The sequence below is a fragment of the Arachis stenosperma genome, chromosome 4, assembly GCF_014773155.1.
Source record: "Arachis stenosperma cultivar V10309 chromosome 4, arast.V10309.gnm1.PFL2, whole genome shotgun sequence".
Classification (NCBI taxonomy): Eukaryota; Viridiplantae; Streptophyta; class Magnoliopsida; order Fabales; family Fabaceae; genus Arachis; species Arachis stenosperma.
Window position 1 is genome coordinate 111584893 of NC_080380.1, and position 11116 is coordinate 111596008.

An 11116-nucleotide genomic window follows, 5' to 3' on the forward strand; every position below is an offset into this window, starting at 1 on the left:
CAATGCCAAAAAGTGTATAAATTATCCGCTCATCAGCCAGCCAGGGTACCTGGTTGGGCGTTTAACGCCCAAAAGGGTATAGTTTTGGGCGTTAAACGCCAGAATGTGCACCATTCTGGGCGTTTAACGCCAGGATGGCACAAGGGGGAGGATTTTGTTTTCAAATCAATTTTTTTTTCAAGTTTTCAAAGTTTTTCAAAATCAAATCTTTTTCAAATCATATCTTTTCAATCAAATGTTTTCAAAATCAATTTCTTTCCTTTTTTAAAGATACTTGCTATCAATTAATGATTTGATTCAACATTTCAAGTATGTTGCCTTTTCTGTTGAGAAAGGTTTAATGTTTGAATCATATCTTTGCTTGATAGCCAAGTTATTAATTTTTAAAATCAAATCTTCTTAAAATTGTTTTCAAATCATATCCTCCCAATCACATTTTTTTTAAACCAATCATATCTTCTTAACCTCATCTTTTTCAAAATAGTTTTCAATCAAATCTTTTTGACTTCTAATTTCAAAAATCTTTTTCAAAAATCACTTGATTCCTTTTCCACTTTGAGTTTTCGAAAATCATCAATCAATTTTTCAAAATGATTTTAAAAAAAAAAACTCTTTTACTTAATTTTCGAAAATTACTTCCTTTCTTCTAACATCCTTCTATTTATGGACTAACACTATTCCTTAATGAAAAATTCGAACTCCTTCTTCTTTGATAAGTTCGAATTTTCTACTTCTGTCTTCTACTTTTCTTTTCCTCTGAGTCTTGGCCGTGGCCCAAAGCACTCTGTCTTCCAGTATTACCACCGGATACATACATGCCACAGACACATAATTGGGTGATCCTTTTCAGATTGTGACTCAGCTTGCTAAAGTCCCCAATTAGAGGTGTCCAGGGTTCTTAAGCACACTCTTATTGCCTTGGATCACAACTTTATTTCTTTCTTTTTCTTTCTTTTCTCCCTTTTTTTTCGGTTTTTCTCTCTCTTTTTTTTTTTCGCTTGCTTCCTCTCTTTTTTTTTTGTATTCACTGCTTTTTCTTGCTTCAAGAATCATTTTTATGATTTTTCAGATCCTCAGTAACATGTCTCCTTTTTCATCATTCTTTCAAGAGCCAACATTCATGAACCACAAATTCAAAAGACATATGCACTGTTCAAGCATACATTCAGAGAACAAAAGTGTTGCCACCACATCAAAATAATTAAACTGCTATAAAATTCAGAATTCATGCAATTCTTTCCTTTTCAATTAAGCACGTTTTTATTCAAGAAAGGTGATGGATTCATAGGACATTCATAACTTTAAGGCATAGACACTAAGACACTAATGATCACAAGACACAAACATGGATAAACATAAGCATAGAATTCGAAAAACAGAAGAATAAAGAGCAAGGAAATCAAAGAACGGGTCCACCTTAGTGATGGCGACTCTTTCTTCCTCTTGAAGATCCTATGGAGTGCTTGAGCTCCTCAATGTCTCTTCCTTGCCTTTGTTGCTCCTCTCTCATGATTCTTTGATCTTCTCTAATTTCATGGAGGAGAATGGAGTGTTCTTGATGCTCCACCCTTAGTTGTCCCATGTTGGAACTCAATTCTCCTAGGGAGGTGTTTACTTGCTCCCAATAGTCTTGTGGAGGGAAGTGCATCCCTTGAGGCATCTCAGGGATCTCTTGATGAGAGGGGTCTCTTGTGTGCTCCATCCTTTTCTTGGTGATGGGCTTGTCCTCATCAATGGGGGTATCTCCTTCTATGTCAACTCCAACTGAATAACAGAGGTGACAAATGAGATGAGGAAAGGCTAGCCTTGCCAAGGTGGAAGACTTGTCCGCCACTTTATAGAGTTCTTGGGCTATAACCTCATGAACTTCCACTCTTCTCCAATCATGATGCTATGAATCATGATGGCCCGGTCTAGAGTAACTTCGGACCGGTTGCTAGTGGAATGATTGAGCGTTGAATGAACTCCAACCATCCTCTAGCCATGGGCTTGAGGTCATGCCTTCTTAATTGAACCGGCTTGCCTCTTGAATCTCTCTTCCATTGTGCGCCCTCTTCACATATGACTGTGAGGACTTGGTCCAACCTTTGATCAAAGTTGACCCTTCTAGTGTAAGGATGTTCATCTCCTTGCATCATAGGCAAATTGAATGCCAACCTTACACTTTCCGGACTAAAATCCAAGTATTTCCCCCGAACCATAGTAAGATAATTCTTTGGATCCGGGTTCATACTTTGATCATGGTTCTTTGTGATCCATGCATTGGCATAGAACTCTTGAACCATCAAGATTCCGACTTGTTGAATGGGGTTGGTAAGTACTACCCAACCTCTTCTTTGGATCTCATGGCGGATCTCCGGATATTCACCCTTTTTGAGTGAAAAGGGGACCTCGGGGATCACCTTCTTCAAGGCCACAACTTCATAGAAGTGGTCTTGATGCACCCTTGAGATGAATCTATCCATCTCCCATGACTCGGATGTGGAAGCTTTTGCCTTCCCTTTCCTCTTTCTAGAGGTTTCTTCGGCCTTGGATGCCATAATGGTTATGGAAAACGAAAAAGCAACGCTTTTACCACACCAAACTTAAAATGGTTGTTCGTCTCGAGCAAAGAAGAAAGAAGAGAGTAGAAGAAGAAGAAATGAGGAAGAGGGAGATGGTGGTGTATTCGGCCAAAGAGGGGGAGAAGTGTTGTTTAGGTTGTGTGAAAATGAAGGGGTGAAGAAGGGTTTATATAGGAGAGAGGGGAGATGAGGTTCGGCCATTATGGGTGGGTTTGGGAGGGAAAGTGGTTTGAATTTGAAGGGTGAGGTTGGTGGGGTTTTATGAAGGATGGATGTGAGTGGTGAAGAGAAAGATGGGATTTGATAGGTGAAGGGTTTTTGGGGAAGAGGTGTTGAGGTGATTGGTGAATGGGGGAAGAAGAGAGAGAGTGGTGGTGGGGTCCTGTGGGGTCCACAGATCCTGTGGTGTCAAGGAAAAGTCATCCCTGCACCAAATGTTGCTCAAAATCACGTTTTGAGCTATTTCTGGCGTTAAACGCCGGGCTGGTGCCCATTCCTGGCGTTTAACGCCAGGTTCTAGCCCTTTTCTGGCGTTTAACGCCAGTCTGGTGCCCCTTTCTGGCGTTAAACGCCCAGAATGGTGCCAGACTGGGCGTTAAACGCCCAAATGCTAGCTTCACTGGCGTTTAAACGCCAGTGAATTCTTCCTCCAAGGTGTGCTGTTTTTCTTCCTGTTTTTCATTCTGTTTTTGCTTTTTCAATGGATTTTGTGACTTCTTATGATCATCAACCTACAAAAAACATAAAATAACAAAGAGAAATATATAAAATATAGTCATTGGGTTGCCTCCCAACAAGCGCTTCTTTAATGTCAGTAGCTTGACAGAGGGCTCTCATGGAGCCTCACAGATACTCAGAGCAATGTTGGAACCTTCCAACACCAAACTTAGAGTTTGAATGTGGGGGTTCAACACCAAACTTAGAGTTTGGTTGTGGCCTCCCAACACCAAACTTAAAGTTTGACCGTGGGGGCTCTGTTTGTCTCTGATTTGAGAGAAGCTCTTCATGCTTCCTCTCCATGGTGACAGAGGGATATCCTTGAGCCTTAAACACAAAGGATTCTTTATTCACTTGAATGATTAGTTCACCTCTATCAACATCAATCACAGCCTTTGCTGTGGCTAGGAAGGGTCTGCCAAGGATGATGGATTCATCCATGCACTTCCCAGTCTCTAGGACTATGAAATCAGTAGGGATGTAATGGTCCTCAATCTTAACCAAAACATTCTCTACAAGTCCATAAGCTTGTTTTCTTGAGTTGTCTGCCATCTCTAGTGAGATTTTTGCAGCTTGTACCTCAAAGATCCCTAGCTTCTCCATTACAGAGAGAGGCATGAGGTTCACACTTGACCCTAAGTCACACAGGGCCTTCTTGAAGGTCATGGTGCCTATGGTACAAGGTATGGAAAACTTCCCAGGATCTTGTCTCTTTTGAGGTAATTTTTGCCTAGACAAGTCATCCAGTTCTTTGGTGAGCAAGGGAGGTTCATCTTCCCAAGTCTCATTTCCGAATAACTTGTCATTTAGCTTCATGATTGCTCCAAGGTATTTAGCAACTTGCTCTTCATGACATACTCATCCTCTTCAGAGGAAGAATACTCATCAGAGCTCATGAAAGGCAGAAGTAAGTCCAATGGAATCTCTATGGTCTCATTTGAGCCTCAGATTCCCATGGTTCCTTATTGGGGAACTCAGAGGAGATTGGTGCACGCCCATTGAAGTCTTCCTCAGTGGCGTCCACCTCCTCTCTTTCCTCTCCATATTCGGCCATGGTTATGGCTTTGCACTCTCCTTTTGGATTTCTTTTGTATTACTTGGGAGAGTGCTAGGAGGGAGTTTAGTAATTTTCTTGCTCAGCTGTCCCACTTGTCCTTCCAAATTTCTGATGGAGGACCTTGTTTCATTCATGAAACTTTGAGTGGTTTTGATTAGATCAGAGACCATTGTTGCTAAGTCAGAGGTATTCTGCTTAGAACTCTCTGTCTGTTGCTGAGAAGATGATGGAAAAGGCTTGTTATTGCCAAGCCTGTTTCTTCCACCATTATTGTTATTGAAACCTTGTTGAGGTCTCTCTGATTCTTCCATGAGAAATTTGGGTGATTTCTCCATGAAGAATTATAGGTGTTTCCATAGGGTTCTCCTAGGTAATTCACCTCCTCCATTGAAGGGTTTTCAGGATCATAGGCTTCTTCCTCAGATGAAGCTTCCTTAGTACTGCCAGGTGCATTTTGCATTCCAGACAGACTTTGAGAAATCAAATTGACTTGCTGAGTCAATATCTTGTTCTGAGCCAGTATGGCATTCAGAGTGTTAATCTCAAGAACTCCTCTCTTCTGACTAGTCCCATTGTTCACAGGATTCCTTTCAGAAGTGTACATGAATTGGTTATTTGCAACCATTTCAATTAGCTCTTGAGCCTCTGTAGGCGTCTTCTTCAGATGAAGAGATCCTCCAGCAGAGCTATCCAAGGACATCTTAGATAGTTCAGAGAGACCATCATAGAAAATACCTATGATGCTCCATTCAGAAAGCATGTCAGAGGGACATTATCTGATTAATTGTTTGTATCTTTCCCAAGCTTCATAGAGGGATTCTCCATCCTTCTGTTTGAAGGTTTGGACCTCCACTCTAAGCTTACTCCATCTTTGTGGTGGAAAGAACTTTGCCAAGAAGGCATTGACTAGCTTTTCCCAAGAGTCCAGGCTTTCTTTAGGTTGAGAGTCCAACCATATTCTAGCTCTGTCTCTTACAGCAAAAGGGAATAGCATCAGTCTATAGACCTCAGGGTCTACCCCATTGGTCTTGACTGTGTCACAGATTTGCAAAAACTCAGCTAAGAACTGATGAGGATCTTCCATTGGAAGTCCATGGAATTTGCAATTCTGTTGCATTAGAGAAACTAATTGAGGCTTAAGCTCAAAGTTGTTTGCTCCAATGGCAGGGATAGAGATGCTTCTCCCATAGAAGTCGGGAGTAGGTGCAGTAAAGTCACCCAGCACCTTCCTTGCATTGTTTGCATTGTTGTTGTTTTCGGCTGCCATGTCTTCTTCTTCTTTGAAGAATTCGGTCAGGTCCTCTACAGAGAGTTGTGCTTTGGCTTCTCTTAGCTTTCTCTTCAAGGTCTTTCGGGTTCAGGGTCAGCTTCAACAAGAATGCCTTTGTCTTTGTTCCTGCTCATATGAAAGAAAGAACAAGAAACGTGGAATCCTCTATGTCACAGTATAGAGATTCCTTGAGGTGTCAGAGGAAAAAGAAAATAGAAAGAAGAAGGAGAAGAAGAATTCGAACTTTAATTAGATAAGGTTCGAATTGTGCATTGAGAAGGAGTGGTACTCCATAATAGAAGGATGTGAGAAGGAGGGGAGTAATTTTCGAAAATTAATTAGAAGATTTTGAAAACATTTTTGAAAAATACTTAATGATTTTCGAAAATAAGAGTGGAAAAGAAATCAAGTGATTTTTGAAAAGATTTGAAATTAGAAGTCAAAAGGATTTGATTGAAAACTTAATTTGAAAAAGTGTGATTAAAAAGATGTGATTGAGAAGATATGATTTGAAAACAATTTGAAAAGATATGATTTGAAAACAATTTTAAAAAAAAGATTTGATTTTGAAAATTAATGACTTGCCTAACAAGAAAAGATATGATTCAAACATTAAACCTTTCTCAACCAGAAAAGGCAACAAATTTGAGATGTTCAATCAAATCATTAATTGTTAGTAAGTATCTTTAAAAAAGGAAAGAAATTGATTTTGAAAACATTTGATTGAAAGGATATGATTTGAAAAAGATTTGATTTTGAAAAACTTTGAAAACTTGAAAAAAAATTGATTTTGAAAACAAAATCTTCCTCCTAGCACCATCCTGGCGTTAAACGCCCAGAATGGTATACATTCTGGCGTTTAACGCCCATAATGCACCCTTTTGGGCGTTAAACGCCCAACCAGGTACCCTGGCTGGCGTTTAAACGCCAGTCTGTCTTCTTCACTGGGCATTTTGAATGCCCAGCTTTTTCTGTATAATTCCTCTGCAGTATGTTCTGAATCTTCAATTCTTTGTATTATTGACTTGAAAAGACACAAATTAAAAATATTTTTGGATTTTTAATAATCAAAATGCAACAAGAATCAAATAGCAATGCATGCAAGACACCAAACTTAGCAGTTTGTATACTACTGACACTATATGAAACACAAAGATACTCAAGTCAATAGAATTCAAAGATCAAAACAAAGAAATACATGCATGGATTCGAAAAATATAACAAAAACATGCATTTGACACCAAACTTAAGATGAGACTCTAGACTCAAACAAGAAATATTTTTGGATTTTATGATTTTATAAATTTTTTTGTGTTTTTTTCGAAAATTAAGTGGAAAAAGATATCAAAATTCTTAATGAGAATTCCAGGAATCAGTGCAATGCTAGTCTAAGACTCTGGTCCAGGAATTAGACATGGCTTCACAGCCAGCCAAGCTTTCAAAGAAAGCTTCGGTCTAAAACACTAGACATGGCCAAAGGCCAGCCAAGCCTTAGCAAATCACTGCTCCAAAAGCAAGATTGATAAAGATCATCAAGCTCTTGTGATGATAAGTTGAAACCTCGGTCCAATGGAATTAGACATGGCTTCTCAGCCAGCCAGATTTCAACAAATCATCAAGAAACTCTAGAATTCACCTTCAAGAATTTCGAAAAAAAATAAATGCCTAATCTAAGCAACAAGATGAACCGTCAGTTGTCCATACACAAGAACAATCCCCGGCAACGGCGCCAAAAACTTGGTGCTCGAAATTGTGATCAATACTTTTCAAAACATAAACAATCCCTAGTAATGGCTCCAAAGACTTGGTGCTCAATACCATGGCATAAACACAACTTCGCACAACTAACCAGCAAGTGCACTGGGTCGTCCAAGTAATAAACCTTACGCGAGTAAGGGTCGATCCCACGGAGATTGGTGGTATGAAGCAAGCTATGGTCATCTTGTAGATCTCAGTCAGGCAGACTCAAATGGGTATAGTGATGAACGAATAAAGCATAAAGATAAAGATAGAGATACTTATGTATATCATTGGTGTAAGAGCTTCAGACAAGCGTATGAAGATGCCTTCTCTTCCGTCTCTCTGCTTTCCTACTGCCTTCATCCAATCCTTCTTACTCCTTTCCATGGCAAGCTCGTGTAGGGTTTCACTGTTGTCAGCAGCTACCTCCCATCCTCTCAGTGAAAATATGTCCTTAATGCTCTGTCACAGCATAGGCTAATCATCTGTCGGTTCTCGTTCAGGCCGGAATAGAATCCATTGATTCTTTTGCGTCTGTCACTAACGCCCTGGCCTGCTAGGAGTTTGAAGCACGTCACAGTCATTCAATCATTGAATCCTACTCAGAATACCACAGACAAGGTTAGACTTTCCGGATTCTCTTGAATGCCGCCATCAGTTCTTGCCTATACCACGAAGACTCTGATCTCACGGAATGGCTGGCTCGTTTGTCAGGCGAGCACTCGGTTGTCAGGCGATCAACCATGCATCGTGTTATCAGGAATCCAAGAGATATTCACTAAGCCTCAGATGCTTGTAGAACAAGAGTGGTTGTCAGTCACTTTGTTCATGAGTGAGAATGGTGATGATCCGTGACGATCATCACCTTCATTAAGTTGAAGAACAAGTGATATCTTGGACAAAGAACAAGCGGAATTGAATAGAAGAACAATAGTAATTGCATTAATACTCGAGGTACAGCAGAGCTCCACACCTTAATCTATGGTGTGTAGAAACTCCACCGTTGAAAATACATAAGCATAAGGTCTAGGCATGGCCGAATGGCCAGCCTCCCAATGATCTAAGATAGCATAAAACTGAAGATAGCTACCCCGATATCTCAATACAATAGCAAAAGGTCCTACTTATAGAAAACTAGTAGCCTAGGGTGTACAGAGATGAGTAAATGACATAAAAATCCACTTCCGGGCCCACTTGGTGTGTGCTTGGGCTGAGCAATGAAGCATTTTCGTGTAGAGACTCTTCTTGGAGTTAAACGCCAGCTTTTATGCCAGTTTGGGCGTTTAACTCCCATTTGGGTGCCAGTTCCAGCGTTTAACGCTGGGATTTCTTGAGGTGAATTTGAACGCCGGTTTGGGCCATCAAATCTTGGGCAAAGTATGGACTATCATATATTGCTGGAAAGCCCAGGATGTCTACTTTCCAACGCCGTTGAGAGCGCGCCAATTGGGCTTCTGTAGCTCCAGAAAATCCACTTCGAGTGCAGGGAGGTCAGAATCCAATAGCATCTGCAGTCCTTTTCAGTCTCTGAATCAGATTTTTGCTCAGATCCCTCAATTTCAGCCAGAAAATACCTGAAATCACAGAAAAACACACAAACTCATAGTAAAGTCCAGAAAAGTGAATTTTAACTAAAAACTAATAAAAATATACTAAAAACTAACTAGATCATACTAAAAACATACTAAAAACAATGCCAAAAAATGTATAAATTATCCGCTCATCAGCCAGCCAGGGTACCTGGTTGGGCGTTTAACGCCCAAAAGGGTATAGTTTTGGGCGTTAAACGCCAGAATGTGCACCATTCTGGGCGTTTAACGCCAGGATGGCACAAGGGGGAGGATTTTGTTTTCAAATCAATTTTTTTTTCAAGTTTTCAAAGTTTTTCAAAATCAAATCTTTTTCAAATCATATCTTTTCAATCAAATGTTTTCAAAATCAATTTCTTTCCTTTTTCAAAGATACTTGCTATCAATTAATGATTTGATTCAACATTTCAAGTATGTTGCCTTTTCTGTTGAGAAAGGTTTAATGTTTGAATCATATCTTTGCTTGATAGCCAAGTTATTAATTTTTAAAATCAAATCTTCTTAAAATTGTTTTCAAATCATATCCTCCCAATCACATTTTTTTAAACCAATCATATCTTCTTAACCTCATCTTTTTCAAAATAGTTTTCAATCAAATCTTTTTGACTTCTAATTTCAAAAATCTTTTTCAAAAATCACTTGATTCCTTTTCCACTTTGAGTTTTCGAAAATCATCAATCAATTTTTCAAAATGATTTTAAAAAAAAAAACTCTTTTACTTAATTTTCGAAAATTACTTCCTTTCTTCTAACATCCTTCTATTTATGGACTAACACTATTCCGTAATGAAAAATTCGAACTCCTTCTTCTTTGATAAGTTCGAATTTTCTACTTCTGTCTTCTACTTTTCTTTTCCTCTGACACCTCAAGGAATCTCTATACTGTGACATAGAGGATTCCATATTTTCTTGTTCTCTTCTCTTTCATATGAGCAGGAACAAAGACAAAAGCATTCTTGTTGAAGCTGACCCTGAACCTGAAAGGACCTTGAAGCGAAAGCTAAGAGAAGCTAAGGCACAACTCTCTATAGAGGACCTAACAGAAATCTTTAAAGAAGAAGAACCCATGGCAGCCGAAAACAACAACAATGCATACAATGCAAGGAAGGTGCTGGGTGACTTTACTGCACCTACTCCCGACTTCTATGGGAGAAGCATCTCTATCCCTGCCATTGGAGCAAACAACTTTGAGCTTAAGCCTCAATTAGTTTCTCTAATGCAACAGAATTGCAAGTTTCATGGACTTCCATTGGAAGATCCTCATCAGTTTTGAGCTGAATTCTTGCAAATCTGTGCCACTGTCAAGACTAATGGGGTTGACCCTGAGGTCTACAGACTTATGCTATTCCCTTTTGCTGTAAGAGACAGAGCTAGGACATGGTTGGACTCACAACCTAAAGAAAGCCTGGACTCATGGGAAAAGCTAGTCAATGCCTTCTTGGCAAAGTTCTTTCCACCTCAAAAATTGAGTAAGCTTAGAGTGGAAGTCCAAACCTTCAGACAAAAGGATGGAGAATCCCTCTATGAAGCTTGGGAGAGATACAAACAATTGATCAGAAAATGTCCATCTGACATGCTTTCTGAATGGAGCATCATAGGTATTTTCTATGATGGTCTCTCTGAACTATCCAAGATGTCTTTGGATAGCTCTGCTGGAGGATCTCTTCATTTGAAGAAGACGCCTACAGAAGCTCAAGAGCTAATTGAAATGGTTGCAAATAACCAATTCATGTACACTTCTGAAAGGAATCCTGTGAACAATGGGACTAATCAGAAGAAAGGAGTTCTTGAGATTGATGCTCTGAATGCCATTCTGGCTCAGAACAAGATATTGACTCAACAAGTCAATTTGATTTCTCAAAGTCTGTCTGGAATGCAAAATGCACCAAGCAGTACTAAGGATGCTTCATCTGAAGAAGATGCCTATGATCCTGAGAACCCTTCAATGGAAGAGGTGAATTACCTAGGAGAACCCTATGGAAACACCAATAATTCTTCATGAAGAAATCATCCAAATTTCTCATGGAAGAATCAAGAGAGACCTCAACAAGGTTTCAACAACAATAATGGTGGAAGAAACAGGTTTAGCAATGGCAAGCCTTTTCCATCATCTTCTCAGCAACAGACAGAGAATTCTAAGCAGAACCCCTCTGACTTAGCAACCATGGTCTATGATCTAA

General features: G+C 39.5%; 2 non-coding genes across 2 annotated transcripts; one reads left to right on the forward strand and one right to left on the reverse strand.

Annotated features, from left to right (window-relative positions):
* Positions 1-5092: 5092 nt before the first annotated feature.
* On the forward strand, positions 5093-5200 carry LOC130978501 (small nucleolar RNA R71). Its single transcript, XR_009086129.1, has one exon. It is a non-coding gene; the product is annotated as a small nucleolar RNA R71 (small nucleolar RNA).
* Positions 5201-10407: 5207 nt separating this feature from the next.
* On the reverse strand, positions 10408-10511 carry LOC130977241 (small nucleolar RNA R71). The gene has a single exon (XR_009084942.1). It is a non-coding gene; the product is annotated as a small nucleolar RNA R71 (small nucleolar RNA).
* Between the last annotated feature and the right edge of the window lie 605 nt (positions 10512-11116).